The sequence below is a fragment of the Bufo gargarizans genome, chromosome 2, assembly GCF_014858855.1.
Source record: "Bufo gargarizans isolate SCDJY-AF-19 chromosome 2, ASM1485885v1, whole genome shotgun sequence".
Lineage (NCBI taxonomy): Eukaryota > Metazoa > Chordata > Amphibia > Anura > Bufonidae > Bufo > Bufo gargarizans.
This window is the reverse complement of record NC_058081.1, coordinates 261,664,446-261,682,680: the sequence shown is the minus strand read 5'-3', so window position 1 is coordinate 261,682,680 and position 18,235 is coordinate 261,664,446. Positions and strand designations below refer to the sequence as shown.

The window sequence follows — 18,235 nt, the reverse complement described above, 5'->3', positions numbered from 1 at the left end:
CACTGGCGAGTTATGCTCAGTAAGCATCAGTACACAATAAAAATAACTGATCCGTCTTTTTTTGGAGCTTCAGTTATGGTCAGTTTGCATCAGTGTATGTCACTTCCGTCAGAGATCAGCTATTTTTTACAGGAGAAGGGCGAGCTTACATCTGAAATCAATTATTTTAGAAAAAAAAAGTCTTGCATGCAGGCTGTTTCACGCAATAACATGATCGGCCCGGAAAAACGGGCAGTGTGGATACTGGGCCAACCGCGCTCCCCTGAACTGAAGGTATCATAGTGTTTTTGTGATACGGTTGCAGTACCCCAGAGCATGGCGTAGTTGCAAATTACTTAATGCTTGTCATGTTATTTATTATCATTTTATGCTCTGTATTAAGGGGTTATCCAATTTCAAGAAAACTCCCCACATGTGCTGGCCCTCTCACCGGTAATTTACTTTCCACTCTCCTGGCTCTGCTCCTAGTCCCCGCACCATCGCTGCCGCTTCTCCCTTCACACGGATGAAAACATCCAGTGTCGGGGGGAAGCAGCCAATGGCAGGCAGGGACGAGCATCGCGGGAGACGCTAGGGAGGCTTGTCCCCGTCTGCCATTGGCTGCTCCCCCCGACACTGGATGTTTTCATCTGTGTGCAGGGAGAAGCAGCAGTGCGGGGACAAGGAGCGGCGCCGGGAGCGGAGAGTGGGGTAAGTATATTACTGGTGAGGCGCCCCGACACATGTGGGGGGTTTTCTTGAAATTGGATAACCCCTTTAGTCAACTAACACAGTACCCTATAGAAAGCTTGGGTGCTGAGTCTAGAAAGTTCTAGCCTGGAGTTAGCTATTGGAGGAAGAGTAAAGAAGCAGCTCCATGTATGCCATTCTTCACAGACTGGACTAAAGCTACAGAGACTCACCAATCTCTGGATGATCTACAGAAAGAGACAAGAAGGTACAAAAATCTGCATGGTTGAGCACTGGCATTAGTAAAGCATCCTGCTATGTAGACTTTATTGCAGTGAGGGGAATACTGTTAAGGCATCCTTCACACTTGGATACGACTTGGCCAGTCTTATAAAGTCTATGTACACCTTTGGGGGAATTTTTTATTATTATTGCATTGTACTTAATTTAAGCTAAAAATCATTTTTGCAATTGGTCTTCCTTTTTTGTGTACAGAGCTGACATGCTCTAGTACAGGGTTGGCCAACCCGTGGCTCCTTGCTCCTTCATTTGCGGCTTGCAGGGGAGTGGTCTGGACACCTCTTACTATCTAGGCTGCGCTGCTGCACAGCCTAGTATCTCCTCTTATAAGAGAACATGGCATGTGCCATGCTCGGCGCGTGCTATTTTCTCTCTGGCCAGACAGTGGAAGAGGAGGGAGGGACTCCCTCCGTCCCTCCCTTCTATGATCTCGTATTCTAGTTGACTGGCAACTTCCACTGGCTGCGGAGATTCCTGTGCAGGAGATATGAAGATCCGTCTCAGTACAGTATTAGGCTCCATTCACACGTCTGCAATTTCGTTCCGCATTTTGCGGAACGGAATTGCAGACCCATTCATTTCTATGCGGACAAGAATAGGGTGTATATAGTAATAGGAATATAGTGCCGGAAATGTAAGGTTCACAAAATGCGGAACACACATTGCCGGTGTCTGTGTTTTGCGGATCCGCAAAACACGCTACGGACGTGTGAATGGACCCTTACAATGTATGGGCTCCGATGAGGCGAAGTTAGCTAATCATAAATTTGCATGAGACTTAGTTGAATAACTGCAGTAGTTGATTTTTAACGTGGAAAACCACTTTAACCACTTCAGCCCCGCTAGCTGAAACCCCCTTAAGGCCACTTTTTACACTTCTGCACTATACTACTTTCACCGTTTATCGCTCGGTCATGCAACTTACCACCCAAATGAATTTTGCCTCCTTTTCTTCTCACTAATAGAGCTTTCATTTGGTGCTATTTTATTGCTGCTAACATTTTAACTTTTTTTGTTATTAATCGAAATTTTACGATTTTTTCGCAAAAAAATGACATTTTTCACTTTCAGCTGTAAAATTTTGCAAAAAAAACGACATCCATATATAAATTTTTCACTAAATTTATTGTTCTACATGTCTTTGATAAAAAAAAAAATGTTTGGGCAAAAAAAAAAAATGGTTTGGGTAAAAGTTATAGCGTTTACAAACTATGGTACAAAAATGTGAATTTCCGCTTTTTGAAGCAGCTCTGACTTTCTGAGCACCTGTCATGATTCCTGAGGTTCTACAATGCCCAGACAGTAGAAAAACCCCACAAATGACCCCATTTCGGAAAGTAGACACCCTAAGGTATTCGCTGATGGGCATAGTGAGTTCATCGAACTTTTTATTTTTTGTCACAAGTTAGCGGAAAATGATGATTTTTATTTTATTTTTATTTTTTCTTACAAAGTCTCATATTCCACTAACTTGCGACAAAAAATAAAAAATTCTAGGAACTCGCCATGCCCCTCACGGAATACCTTGGGGTGTCTTCTTTCCAAAATGGGGTCACTTGTGGGGTAGTTATACTGCACTGGCAATTTAGGGGCCCAAATGTGTGAGAAGAACTTTGCAATCAAAATGTGTAAAAAATGACCGGTGAAATCCGAAAGGTGCACTTTGGAATATGCGCCCCTTTGCCCACCTTGGCAGCAAAAAAGTGTCACACATCTGGTATCGCCGTACTCAGGAGAAGTTGGGGAATGTGTTTTGGGGTGTCATTTTACATATACCCATGCTGGGTGAGAGAAATATCTTCGCAAAAGACAAAAAAAATTTATACAAAGTTGGCATTTGACCAAGATATTTTTCTCACCCAGCATGGGTATATGTAAAATGACACCCCAAAACACATTGCCCAACTTCTCCTGGGTACGGCGATAACACATGTGTGACACTTTTTTGCAGCCTAGATGCGCAAAGGCGCCCAAATTCCTTTTAGGAGGGCATTTTTAGACATTTGGATCCCAGACTTCTTCTCACGCTTTAGGGCCCCTAAAAAGCCAGGGCAGTATAAATACCCCACATGTGACCCCACTTTGGAAAGAAGACACCCCAAGGTATTCAATGAGGGGCATGGCGAGTTCATAGAATTTTTTTTTTTTTTGCATAAGTTAGCGGAAATTGATTTTTTTTTGTATTTTCTCACAAAGTCTCCCTTTCCGCTAACTTAGGACAAAATTTTCAATACCTTGGGGTGTCTTCTTTCCGAAATGGAGTCACATGTGGGGTATTTATACTGTCCTGGCATTTTAGGGGCCCTAAAGCGTGAGAAGAAGTCTGGAATATAAATGTCTAAAAATGTTTACGCATTTGGATTCCGTGAGGGGTATGGTGAGTTCATGTGAGATTTTATTTTTTGACACAAGTTAGTGGAATATGAGACATTGTAAGAAAAAACTAACAAAAAACAAAAAATATCTATTTCCGCTAACTTGGGCCAAAAAAATGTCTGAATGGAGCCTTACGGGGGGGGGGTGATCAATGACAGGGGGGTGATCAATGACAGGGGGGTGATCACCCATATACACTCCCTGATCACCCATATAGACTCCCTGATCACCCCCCTGTCATTGATCACCTCCCTGTAAGGCTCCATTCAGACGTCCGTATGATTTTTACGGATCCACTGATACATGGATTGGATCCGCAAAACACATACGGACGTCTGAATGGAGCCTTACAGGGGGGTGATCAATGACAGGGGGTGATCAGGGAGTGTATATGGGTGATCACCCCTCTGTCATTGATCACCCCCCTGTAAGGCTCCATTCAGACGTCCGTATGTGTTTTGCGGATCCGATCCATGTATCCGTAAAAATCATACGGACATCTGAATTGAGCCTTACAGGAGGGTGATCAATGACAGGGGGGTGATCAATGACAGGGAAGTGATCAGGAAGTCTATATGGGGTAATCATGGGTGATCAGGGGTTCATAAAGGGTTAATAAGTGACAGGGGGGGGTGTAGTGTAGTGTTTTGTGGTACTTTACAGAGCTGCCTGTGTCCTCTGGTGGTTGATCCAAACAAAAGGGACCCCCAGAGGACCAGGTAGCAGGTATATTAGACGCTGTTATCAAAACAGCGTCTAATATACCTGTTAGGGGTTAAAAAAATCACATCTCCAGCCTGCCAGCGAGCGATCGCCGCTGGCAGGCTGGAGATCCACTCGCTTACCTTCCGTTCCTGTGAGCGCGCGCGCCTGTGTGCGCGCGTTCACAGGAAATCCCGGCCCTCGCGAGATGACGCGTATATGCGTCCACCCAGAAGAGCAGGGCCGCCGGCAGGACGCAATCCTGCGTACGACGGTCCTGTAGCAGTTAAAACTTGAAACCGAACTCGGCTTTGGTTCCGAGTGGTACCTCGTGAATCTGAGCCCATACATTCTAATACTGTACGGAGACGGATCTGCATACAGTATTATTACGAAACGTTTAAAGGAAGCCACTTTGGATGTAGTATCCATAGCTGGCTTCGCTCATCTCTACATGGGACAATGGACATAGACTTGGAGTCCAGTTTGTATCTTGAGGAGTCCTCAGCCAGTTCTTCTAGTCCCTACAAATAAAAGCGGTCCATGTGGCCCTAGCAGTTATAAGACGTGGAGAGGCTGTACTACATCTTCACAGACAGCACTGCTGTTTCCACGGATAACTGTGAGGTAAAGTGAAAGGAGCAGCTCCATCCCTAATATGTCTAGGGAATATGTGCAGCCCCGCTTTGTTGTGGTCAGGTAGCCAGGGATGGGGGCGCCCTCCGTCTCTTTCCCGCCCCCTGCCATTCCTCCGCACGGCCAGGCTGTAACCCGAGCTGAGAGGAGGAGGAGGAGGACTCATCTCTCCCTCGCTCCCTCTCTCTTTTCTCGGCTGGATTTTTTTTTCTGTTTCCTGTCTGGTATTGTGCTGGGGAGCGGATGTGTGCATCGCCCACAGGTGTGTCTGTGCCTGGCTCCTCTCATTCACAAGAAGGGATTCGCCGCACGGAGCTCTCCTCTCAGCGATGGGCGCCGCCGGCTGACTGACGCTGGACTGCACGGGCGGGTGAGTGGCCATGTCGGACGCGTGCTGTCACCTGTGGCCGGGGCTGCTTCCCTTCCTGGACTTTGACATGAACTTCTAGTGAGCAGCAGTGTGGCGCTCCCTCAGGGGGTGGGGAGAATGGGCACCAGTTGTGGCTGGTAGAACTTCCTCTTGTGGCTACTTACCTGCAGTCATTGGGTTGGATGTGCACGGGGTACGGGCGGTGTGGGAAGGGAAAAGACATCTGTGTGCGGAGTCTCTGTCACGCGAGTTCTAGTGTGGGATTCTTCTCCCCCCCATGAAGAGAACTTCTGGAGAACGATCGTCTGCTGATCACCCAGTGTCACCGTCATGTCACCCAAGGCTCGGGGACGTGTCTGGTGCCGGGCAGACCAGTATCATTACAGAAAAATGTCTGGATGGATTTTATAAGAATGCCCTGTTATACAGGCAGGGTGAGGGGCATGTTATTATCATGGGGTGGGGGGTCAGATTGGTAAAACATGTGGTTACAGGGGAATATGACCCTGCCAGACAGGGGGGGGGGCATACGATTGCGAGGGGGATACCATGACAGGCGGGGGGCAGATATAAGGGGTGAATAATGAGGGGGATACTACCATGGCAGGGGGGGGCAGATATAAGGGGTGAATAATGAGGGGGATACTACCATGGCAGGGGGGGGCAGATATAAGGGGTGAATAATGAGGGGGATACTACCATGGCAGGGGGGGGGCAGATATAAGGGGTGAATAATGAGGGGGATACTACCATGGCAGGGGGGGGGGGCAGATATAAGGGGTGAAATAATGAGGGGGATACTACCATGGCGGGGGGGGGGGGGCAGATATAAGGGGTGAATAATGAGGGGGATACTACCATGGCAGGGGGGGGGCAGATATGAGGGGGATACTACCATGGCAGGGGGGGGGGCAGATATAAGGGGTGAATAATGAGGGGGATACTACCATGGCAGGGGGGGGGCAGATATAAGGGGTGAATAATGAGGGGGATACTACCATGGCGGGGGGGGGCAGATATAAGGGGTGAATAATGAGGGGGATACTACCATGGCAAGGGGGGGGGGGCAGATATAAGGGATGAATAATTAGGGTGATACCATGACAGGCAGGGGGGCAGATATAAGAGGTGAATAATGGGGGGGGGGGTACCATGACAGGCAGGGGGCAGATATAAGGGGTGAATAATGGGGGGGATACCATGACAGACGGGGGGCAGATATAAGGGGTGAATAATGAGGGGGATATCATGACAGGCGGGGGGCAGATATAAGGGGTGAATAATGAGGGGGATATCATGACAGGCGGGGGGCAGATATAAGGGGTGAATAATGCGGGGGGCAGATATAAGGGGTGAATAATGGGGGGATACCATGACAGGCGGGGGGCAGATATAAGGGGTGAATAATGAGGGGGATATCATGACAGGCGGGGGGCAGATATAAGGGGTGAATAATGAGGGGGATATCATGACAGGCGGGGGGCAGATATAAGGGGTGAATAATGCGGGGGGCAGATATAAGGGGTGAATAATGAGGGGATATCATGACAGGCGGGGGGCAAATATAAGGGGTGAATGAGGGGGATTCATGACAGGCGGGGGGCAAATATAAGGGGTGAATGAGGGGGATATCATGACAGGCAGGGGGCAGATATAAGGGGTGAATGAGGGGGATATCATGACAGGCAGGGGGCAGATATAAGGGGTGAATGAGGGGGATATCATGACAGGCAGGGGGCAGATATAAGGGGTGAATGAGGGGGATATCATGACAGGCAGGGGGCAGATATAAGGGGGTGAATGAGGGGGATATCATGACAGGCAGGGGGCAGATATAAGGGGTGAATGAGGGGGATTCATGACAGGCGGGGGGCAAATATAAGGGGTGAATGAGGGGGATATCATGACAGGCAGGGGGCAGATATAAGGGGTGAATGAGGGGGATATCATGACAGGCAGGGGGCAGATATAAGGGGTGAATGAGGGGGATATCATGACAGGCAGGGGGCAGATATAAGGGGTGAATAATGAGGGGGATATCATGACAGCTGGGGGGCAGATATAAGGGGTGAATAATGGCAGGTGGGGGGTCAGATATAAGGGGTGGATATTAAGGGGGGATACCATGGCAGGCGGGGGGCAGATATTGAGGGGAGATACCATGGCAGGCGGGTGCAAGATGCAGGGGCATAAAACTGGGTTTACAGTTGAGAGGTCATATCATTCCAGTGGGTCAGACCGAGGGGCATACAGGTCTAGGGAGTGAAGGAGGAAGAGGAACACAGTCATGGGGGTGAAGTTGTCAGAATGAAGGGCGTGTTATTACATGGGGTCACCAGAAAGATGGCGGCACGTCCTCTGACCAGGTCTAGAAGAATATCTTGTGCTGGTATTGTGGGTTTGTTTTGGAGGGTTGGGGGAGGACATCTGTGTCTGATGTGTGTAGACATGCTTGGTCTTGTTTGTTTTCACCATTGCTGAATTGTGATTCTCTCTCCCCCCCCCCCCCCCATCCTAAACTTTGCAGTTTGACAAGTTCAGAGAAATGCAGATGTCATTTTCTCTTCAATATGTAAACATATTCAGGTTTTGAGGTGGATTTTTACATGGTAACGGAGCACTTTGCCCATTTCTGCCCTCTGTGTGGGGTCTGACTACAGCTGTGTGTCCCTTCCCCACTGGTCATGACTATGGTGGGATTTTCAGGGATTTCTAGCGGGCCGCGCGTATTTTTAAATTGCCATCCCGGTAAAATCCATAATTCTGTGTTTTGGCTTATTTGTGACAATGGGCTTGTAATTAGTCTGAAATCTGTGTTATCTGATCTGCCTGCATCAGGCCGGCTCTGTCTGAGCCTTCTCCTATGTTGTTGCAGCAGGGGGACATTTACACAGTACATTCACATTATGGATGAAGATATGAAATACCGTCTGAGATCGCAGATCTTCTCATTCTCTTCTGAATTTGGAGGGTGAAGTACAGTAGGTTAGGAGTGTCCTCCAGATATCAGGTTTTCCTGCCATGCAAGGTGATGGTATATGTATAGGAAATGCCATCACAGTGTGGGGGTTAGTCTTAGTAAAAAGCAGCAGCCCCTTTGATGTAGGGCTCGTCAGGGGTTGGACCCCACCAGTCAGATCCCAGCTATAGGTTATCACGTATGGTGATCATAGGTACTAGATTGATGGTACCGCTGATGCAGCCAGTCTCTGTACTCGTACGTGTTCTGGGACACCAGGCGTTAACAATGTACATACTCAGTCTAGAGCTGGTGTCTGTCAGGAACATTTCAGCATCCAGACTTACTTGGTTATTCTTGTAACTGTCATAGAAGTGAAAGGAGAATTCTGGGAGTTGTAGTTTCAGAACTGGAGTGCTGGAGGTTGCTGATCCCTATTCTAGACGCTGATGGTCTGTCATCAATCGGCTGAAACTATTGTTTATTGTTAAATTTCATCCCATGAACAGTCGTATTGGTAGAAATTTTCTATTTAAAGGGATTAATATAAACATTAAAAAAATCAAACATCAAAGCTAGAGCCAGCCCTGTCCCTCACATGGATGCAGAGATCTCCCCATTCATCGCTCTGCCAGATTTATATCAAACTTGCAGCTCAGAGGGCGTGTCCGTTCTGCTGCAGCTCAGAGGGCGTGTCCGTTCTGCTGCAGCTCAGAGGGCGTGTCCGTTCTGCTGCAGCTCAGAGGGCGTGTCCGTTCTGCTGCAGCTCAGAGGGCGTGTCCGTTCTGCTGCAGCTCAGAGGGCGTGTCCGTTCTGCTGCAGCTCAGAGGGCGTGTCCGTTCTGCTGCAGCTCAGAGGGCGTGTCCGTTCTGCTGCAGCTCAGAGGGCGTGTCCGTTCTGCTGCAGCTCAGAGGGCGTGTCCGTTCTGCTGCAGCTCAGAGGGCGTGTCCGTTCTGCTGCAGCTCAGTATATTAGGCTGAATTCACACGTCCGTGGAACACGATCCGTGAGATACCGGACTGGCATCCTGCTTAGTGCTAAGGGGCAACGGAACAGACATACTGATGCGGACAGCACACGTTGTGCTGTCCGCATTTTTTGCAGACCCATTGACGTGAATGGGTCCGCATCCTATCCGCAAAAAAAAACGGGATGGACACGGGAACAAACAACGTTCGTGTGCATGTAGCCTTACTGTCACAGTTTCTAGGTGCAGATACAGCTGGTGGCAGTTGAGGGGTAGAACTGAGCATGTGCGGTCACCTCTTTTATGCTTTATTTTAAGCGCAAAAACATCATAATTATTTCTGTAAGGCAATATTTCAGGGTAATTCCATGAATGTTTCAAGAAGACCTGTCATCTCTTCTGACATGACTGTTTTAGCAAGAACTTGCATTCCTTAAAACAATTCTGGCGCATCTATCTATGACTGTATGATGTGCCACTGCTTTATTATTCCTGCTAGAAGTTATGAGTAAATTGCTAGCAGTTTGATGGTCTAGCTGGGTATTACCAGTGGGGGGGGGGGCCATATTGCGGCCCGCATACGGACACCGGACATGTTCATTTCGCATCACTTGAATGGGTCCGCAAATCCGGAGATGCGGAACAGAAGCACTGCGGAGTGCTTCCGTGGAGTTCTGTTCTGCAAAAAGATAGAAATTGTCCTATCTTTTTGCGGAACAGACGGATGGCCGACCCCATTCAAGTGAATGGGGTTTGCGATACGAATGCGGCTGGCCCACGGTCGGTGCTCTTGCATTGCGGATTGCAATATGTTTGTGTGCAAGAGGCCTTAAAGGGGTTGTCCAAGTTATATTTATTGATGACCTATCCTGCTAGAAGTTATGACAGAATTGCTAGCAGTTTGCAGTAAATGTCCAGACGGATGCTACCGTTGGAGGTGTGTTCCTGCTCAGATTAAAGGGGTTGTCCAAGTTATATTTATTGATGACCTATCCTCAGGATAGGTCATCAATATCAGATCGGCTGGGGTCCGACACCCGGCACCCCCGCCGATCAGCTGTTTGACGAGAAGACGTGTGCCGTGCCAGCGCTGCCTCCTCTGCACTGTTTACCTTCTAGCCATTGCATCTGCAGCGGTGAGCAGGTGTAACTACACCCAAGCCGTCCCATTCATTTCAATGGTACAAATCGCTGTATAGGAGCGATCATTCTTGTGCTGAGGTCCAGAACCTATCCAGATGCTTAATGATATTCTGTGGTTTGGTGCCCACTGGCAGAATATAGTCTGTCCACACATTGCAGGCTGCTGTTTATGCCAGATACACTGGACAACAGTATTGTCAGATTGCTTCTGCGGCCAAAAGGGACAAATCCATGCAAATGTTGTGTAGATTTATACACTATCCAGGATGCTACTTATGACGCTGTATTGACTACCACAATGTAAATTCAGTTCTAATAACAGGAGACACCTCCAGGAATTGTCTTATTGTAAGTGATGGCAGATGGCTAGAGTATACCATCACTGGGGGTCCTAACGCACATGAATTTGGTGGAGTTGACTTTATCCCACCCTGGACTCCAGATTTCTGGCTTTAAAAAGTGACAACTTTTGGGGATTAAAAAAAATAATAATTTGTATGCCAAATATTTTCAGCATTTTGCAGTTTTCCAGCATTCACTGCGGTTTTGAAAGTGGGAGGGAACATTGGCATTGTTAGCCTGTAAAGCTGTTTTAAACCAGATTTATTAACTACAACTTTTTAAAAAGTTCACAAAAATTGTCACAATCGTACTCCAGCAAAGGAGTATAGAACAAGAAGTAGAACTTGAAGTAACGTCTCAAGACAGAGGTTTTAGATTAAGGGCTCATTCAGACGGCCGTATATTGCTTTCTGCATCCCATCCGCAATTTTGCGGATTAGATGTGGACACCTATGGGGCCCCAAAAGATGCGGACAGCACTCCAGCCCCGCAAAACAAATTAAGCATGTCCTATACTTGTTAGTGAAAATCAGGACGTGGCCCCGTTGAAGTCGATGGGTCCGCAAAAATGTGGAATGCAATCCGTTTTTTTTGCGGACATGCTGAACTTTTATGGGTTTTGTCCCTACGGCGTTCTCTATGCAAAAAAACTGATGTAAAAACTCAGTGGCAGTATTGCTGTTTTTTCCTATTCCCCTCCCAGAAAGAGTTAATAAAAGTTAATCAGTACTTTATGTGTAAAAAAAACAAACAAACAAAAAAAAAAATTAGAGCTTGTCCTACAAAAAAAAGTCCGTACATGAACAGACAAATAAAAAAAGTTACAGCTCTTGGACGGAAAAAATTCTTGGTCAGTAAAGTCCAAATCTGGCTGCTTAAAAATTCCCGTCATGATAAATCTTCCCCCAGTCTATTTTTTTTTCTGTGCTCTAGATCTGAAATTCCTTCATATCTGCATAAAGGGTCCTTAAATACTAGCGTTATTCTTTTCCGGTATTGAAATCCGGTAAAGGGTCTCAATACCGGGAAAAAACGCATCAGTTTTGTCCTAATCCATTCTGAATGGAAAGCAATTCGTTCCATCCCTTGCATGGTATTCAACCAGACAAAATCCCGGAACAATACTGCACTTTGATTTCCATAGAGATGTATTAATGCCGGTCTGTGCATGCGCCTGGATATAGGAGGAGCTAGTTTCGCTCTTGATCTTTGAAAATTTTTTAATACCAGATCCGTCATTCCGGATGAGACGGATGCAGTATTTTACCGGATCCGTCTAACTGATCCTTAACAAAAAAAAGCTATCCATTGCCAGAACTGCCTGCCGGATTCTAACAACGCTAGTGTGGAAGTACTCTGAGGCTGGGTTCACACCTGAGCGTTTTACAGCGCGTTCAAACGCGCTGTAAAACGCTCAACACATGAAAACCAATGCTTCCCTATGGGAATGGTTCTCACCTGTGCGTTTTACAGCGCGTACGATCGCGCTGTAAAACGCCCGACGCTCAAACAAGTGCTTGAGCTTCTTTGGGGCGTTTTGACGCGCGTTTGTGGCCATAGGACACTGTAGTCAATCACACAAACGCGCGTTTACTATTACAAAAAACGAGCATAAAAATGCGCGACTAAAACACGCGTAAAACGCGCGTTTGCACAACGCTCAGGTGTGAACCCAGCCTAAGGCCTCCTGCACACGACCCAATCGTTTTGTGGACCGTTTTAAATGGATCCATTTTTATTTATTTTTTTGTTTCAGTAGTGTTTTCGTTCCATTTTGCTGTTCCGTTTTTCCGTTTGTGATCTGTTTTTTGCAGATTGAAAACGGAATCGTAAAATAATGTTTAAACAGTAAGTACATAAAAAAATTGGACCGGGCATAAAATTTCCAATAGATGGTTCCGCAAGAACGGATATGGAAGATATACGGATGCATTCCGTTTTATTTTTGTTTTATTTTTTGCGGAACCATTGACTTGAATGGACCCACGGAATGTGATTTTTCGGGCAATAATATGACAAGTTTTATGTGTAAACGGAAATACGGAAATGGAAGGCATAAGGAGTACCTTAGTTTTTTTTTGTTTGTTTTGTGGATCCATTGAAATGAATGGTTCCGTATACAGAACGCAAAAAACGGAACGTAAACGGGGGAGAAAAAAGCATTCTTGGATCCCTGCAGTCTCCTGGATCGTCAGGACAACAGCAGGGATCCAAGATTGCTCATGTCCCACTAGCCGGTAATGAGATGTCACTGAGTCACCCTGTATTGTGCTATGCGTGGCCTTTAAATCCATGATCTAAACCAGGGGTGCACAACCTTTTCTGGTTGGGGGCCGAAAATAAAACTTAAATGGCTGATACCAACTGAAATACTATTTTTATGGCATATTGAACATACAGTATATATCATAAATGTCTAGTTACACTTCTAGTACTCCCATTTAATGGGAAAATACATGAAAGATACATGTGAGCAGCCACAAGACCTAGACATACATGTCTGTTACAGATGCTTGGGGGGCCGCACAGAATGGTATTGAGGGCCGCATGTGGCCCCCGGGCCACAGGTTGTGTACCCCTGATCTAGACCATATGTTGCTGGTCTGTGGTTATACTAAATCTGTACACAAATCAGAATGATGTTTACATTGAGATCTCATGGACACAGCTGAATTGTGTGCTTTATGTACTTGGATCGCTAAACTGATCACTCTTTGGATAAAGGAATGGTATGTGTGGTATGTGGCAGCATGCACATGGCTTTTTTATGGCTCCATACTACCTCCTAAAGTGACCATAGAAGTGTATGAGGCCTCAGTCAACCTCAAAGTACTTCCATTTTCCGTTGTGACATGTTCCATTGAACGCTGTGCCATGGTACTATTCTCCCCTAGGAACACGGGGCACCATGCAGCCTCCTTCACATGGCTCTGCTGTGTGCATGTGGTATAAGGGTACCCTGCAGGAGTACCGGGCTTTGTGCTGGAATTTATCACAGCAGGATCTGCTCAACTACAGTGACAGTCTTGGGAGCGAGCATGTGCACTTTTTGTGATGTAAGGTGATAAAAAATGGCTTTTTTGGCACATATTTAAATTTTTTATTTTTTATAGCATTCACCGCGACGGGTTGTATCACATGTTATTTTTATGTCTCGGAGGGCATATGGTCGTGTGCATGAGCCCTAATATTTACATGCTTCTATATCCCCTCAAAGTCCAGGCCTATTTCCATTTTTCCATTTTAGATTTTGCCTCCCCACGTTTCAATAGCCATAACCTTTTTTTTTTTTTTTTTTTTTTTTTTTCGTTCACATAGTTATGAGGGCTTATTTTTTGCGGGGGAGGATGCATTTTTTTTATTTTTTATTGCCACCCTGTAATTTACCATGTCTTGTATTAGAAATCGGGAAAAAAATTGTGGCAAAATTGAAAAGACAACAGAATCCCAGCAAGGTTTTTTCGGGGTTGGGATCAGTGTTCACAATGTACTAAAAATGACCTGACGTCCTTAGGCCCCATGCACACGGCCGTTGTTCACGGCCGTGTGCGGGCCGTGGAACCGCGGCCTGGATCCCTTCCTGTGAGCTGGAGCGCACGGCGTCACTGGTTGCTATGACGCCGTGCGCTCCCTGCTGCCGCCGCAATACAGTACTACACTGGTATGATCTATACCAGTGTATTACTGTACTGTGCCGGCAGCAGGGGGCGCACGGCGTCATAGCAACCAGTGACGCCGTGCGCTCCAGCTCACAGGAAGGGATTCAGGCCGCGGTTCCACGGCCCGCACACGGCCGTGAACAACGGCCGTGTGCATGGGGCCTTATTCTGCTGCTAAACACAAATGCAGCAATACCAAAATTAAATTTTTTCTTTTTTGTTTTACTACTTTTTAAAAGATAAAAACCTTTTGGAGTTTTCTTTGCATCGCCATATTCTGAAAAGCATAACTTAAATTTTTTTTTTATATATATATATATATATATATATATATATATATATTTCGATCTATAGAGCTGTATGAGGGCTTGTTTTTTGCATAACAAACTCTAGTTTATATTGGAACCATTTTTGTGGTATGTAAGACTTTTTGATCACCAATTTTTTATTTATTTTTTTCCCCATAGTTCAGACATTTTCGGATGCAGCGATAACCAATATGTGTTTGTTGTTTTTTTTTTTATTGTTTATATATTTTTATATGTAAAATTGGGAAAGGGTGTGATATAAAGTTTTAATATATTGGTGTTTTTTTTTAATTTATTTTTATAATCATTAGCCCCCTTGGCCTTGTACATGGGATCCCCTCTCCTATTATACTAAGGCCCCATGCACACGGCCGTGTTTCACAGCCGTGTGCGGGCCGTGGAACCGCGGCCTGGATCCTTCCTGAGAGCAGGAGCGCACGGAGTCACTGGTTGCTATGACGCCGTGCGCTCCCTGCTGCCGGCACAGTACAGTAATACACTGGTATAGATCATACCAGTGTATTACTGTATTGCGGCGGAAGCAGGGAGCGCACGGCGTCATAGCAACCAGTGACGCCGTGCGCTCCTGCTCTCAGGAGGGATCCAGGCCGCGGTTCCACGGCCCGCACACGGCTGTGAAACACGGCCGTGTGCATGGGGCCTAATAGAGATCTATTAGGGTGAATAGGATTTTTGCACTCTCCATTCTGAGCTATGCCTTGTGCATAGCTCCCTATGGAGAAAGCCATGGTAAGCCTGGATAGCTTCAGCAGCATGTAGGCTGCCGTGGCAACCGATCAGAGCCCAGCAATTTCACTGTGGGGGTTCCGATCGGAAAGCAGAGGGAGCCTCAGCTTTGATTGCGGCGCCTGAGGGATTTAATGACAGTGTGGGCCGGTGCCGGCTATATGATAGCCAACACCCGCCGTGTATGGAGTGAGGCCGCTGCAGAGGCACGCTCAATACACATGGAAACGCATAACGCCGTATATATACGACGCTATGGGGATATAAACTTTTTGAAAACTGATGCGTTGTTTTCCAGTATTGAGACCCTTTACCAGAAAAGAATAACTCTAGTGTGGAAGTACCCTACGGCCTCACTCACAGTTGAATGCAGCAGCTTTTGTCCTGCCAAATCCAGTTCTATTTGCCGGGGGAGTCCATTATTATGCCATTATAGTGAATGGGGATCTAGCGGTACACTGTTGTATCCACCAATGCCAGATACGGTGCGCTCTGGTAGCCTGATCCTCAGCTGGATCAGGCTACTGTGAACGGGGTCTTAATCTAGGTCTGTGCAATAAATTTAGAGTTTTATATCTGAAAAACAAAGCTCTATCCCTAATAAAGAAACATAATGAACTGAATCTACATTATGCATGTGTATATATAAACCAATAGTGGTCAGTGGTGGAAATTCTCTAAATATTCAAAATTCCTCCGTGCATTGTGCAGCGGTAAGAATCTCCCCACACCCCTGTAGACCTGTGAGAATGAATCCTCCCCTCCACAATAGGAAATTGTACAGTAAGGACCCATCTGAAGAAGGAGATAGACTTTCTTGTAGCCATTACCGGGTTGTAAGAAAGGGTAATTCTGGACACGCAGCTGTTCAGCTGGCAGTTTACATGCTAAATCCGACCTTCCGTTTCTGTTCCACCCAGCTGACCTGTGAGCTGACATAGTGTCCCTTTATAAGAAGGGATATAGCTTGGAAATCTCTTCTACAATCTGTACTCATGGTCTGCCTTGTGTATTTTTCGGTTTTCTACATGCCGGTTGACTGCTGTGAAGCCATGGTAGGACATATTCAGCTTACAGAGAAGTTCTGTTAATTAAAAGAGAGAAAAGGGCTTTTGTAAAATGAGAAAATAAGTACTACCTGGAAAATTCACCATTGCTTTGGTGCTCCTGGCTGTGACCACTGCAGCAGTCACATGTGGGTGGTCACAGTGCCATCACAGTAGAACAGCAGAGGATTTCCAGGTCAGGAATAATTTTTTATTTACTTTTTTTAAAGGGTTTCTACCACTTCAGTATGACCAAATTAGCTTTCAGACACTAGCGATCTGCTAGTGTCTGATCTCCATAACCATGCAATTCTTAGACCTTTGTGTGGAGCCGTTTCATTAAAAAACTAACTTTTATTCCTATGCAAATGAGCCTCTAGGTGCTATGGGGGCGTCTTTTCAGCACCTAGAGGCTCGGTCTACTCACACTGTATGCCCGCCCATCTCGTCTTGAATGCCTGCCTCCATCACAACGAATTCACTCCATCACACGAATTCACGCGCCTGCGCCGTTCACTTCTGTCATCGGCGCAGACGCAGTGAATAAATGATACGCTCCTGGTGCCGGATTCCTCACTGCGCCGACTATGTCACAGTGAGGAAGCCGGCATCAGGAGAGCGGCCTTCACTCACTGCGCCTGTGCCGAAGACAGAAGTGAACGGCGCAGGCGCGTGAATTCGTCCGATGGCTGTGATGGAGGCAGGCATTCAAGACGAGATGGGCGGGCATACAGTGTGAGTAGACCGAGCCTCTAGGTGCTGAAAAAATGCCCCCATAGCACCTAGAGGCTCATTTGCATTGGAATAAAAGTTAGTTTTTTAATGAAACTGCTCCACACAAAGGTCTAAGAATTTCATGGTTATGGAGATCAGACACTAGCAGATCGCTAGTCTCTGAAAGCTAATTTGGTCAAACTGAAGTGGTAGAAACCCTTTAATCTCCTCTACTTTCCTATCTGACATTTTTAAAGGTTCTGGACAAGCCCTTTTAATTAAGATACATTTTGCACATAGTAATTATGGTAATCGCTGAGCCTGGGAAATTTTCACGAGCACTTTATTTGATGTTGTTTGTAAGCCTTCCGTTTTTTTTTTATCACGCACGTGAAAAAACACATCAAAACGTATTGCACGCGCGTGGGAAAAAACTGAACACAATCGCAGACAAAACTGACTGATCTTTCTTGCAAAATGGCGCTGGTTTCACTGAACGCATCCGGAGCCAATCCGTCACGCTCGTATGAAAGGGGCCTTAGTCTTTCAAACGCTTAAAATGATTTTTGTTCATCAGCTTTTATGGTTACTCTGGGTGAAAATCGCCTCTTAAAGAGGACCTTTCATCTGGATATCCTTAATCTAATTATTATCCAGCCCCCACTGATGTCTTGGCACATTTATTATTTTTTTTCTAATGAACCGTTCCTACGCGCTGTAAAACGCGCAACACATGAAAACCAATGCTTCCCTATGGGGCTGATTCACATTTTCGCGTTTTACAGCGCGTTTGAACGCGCTGTAAAACGACCGACGCTCAAACAAGTACAGGAGCTTTTTTTGGCGCGTTTGACGCGCGTTTGGGCCATAGACTCTTTGGACAACACTGCTGTCAATCACCCAAACGCGCGTTTACTATTACAAAAAAACGCGCATAAATACGCGCGACAAAATCGTGCGTAAAAACGCGCATTTGCGAAACGCTTAGGTGTGAAACCAGGGTTAGAGGCTGGAGCAAGCGCGCAGCTAGCAGCCCATTCAGCTACGTTTGCAACACTGTGTCAATAAGTGCTCATGCACACAAACGTATTTTCCTTTCGCTTTTTTTTTTTTTTTTTTCGGACCATATGCGCAACCATTCACTTCAATTGGGCTGGAGAAAATACTGAAGTTACCCTGTGCATTCCGTTTGTCCGCATGGCCGTTCCACAAAAAAGTAGTGCATGTCCTATTATTGTCCGCAAATCACGGTCCGAGGCCCCATTGAAGTCAATGGGTCCGCAAAAAATACGGAACG

General features: G+C 46.2%; 1 protein-coding gene across 2 annotated transcripts in view; it reads left to right on the top strand.

Moving 5' to 3' along the window:
• The first annotated feature begins 4,864 nt into the window (after window positions 1-4,864).
• Window positions 4,865-18,235, top strand: part of PLXNB2 (plexin B2) — a 190,045-nt gene continuing 176,674 nt past the window's right edge. For both annotated transcript variants that reach the window (XM_044280256.1, XM_044280257.1), the window contains exon 1: window positions 4,865-5,053. The gene's annotated coding sequence lies outside the window, so the exon portion shown is untranslated. The remainder of the gene's footprint in view (window positions 5,054-18,235) is intronic.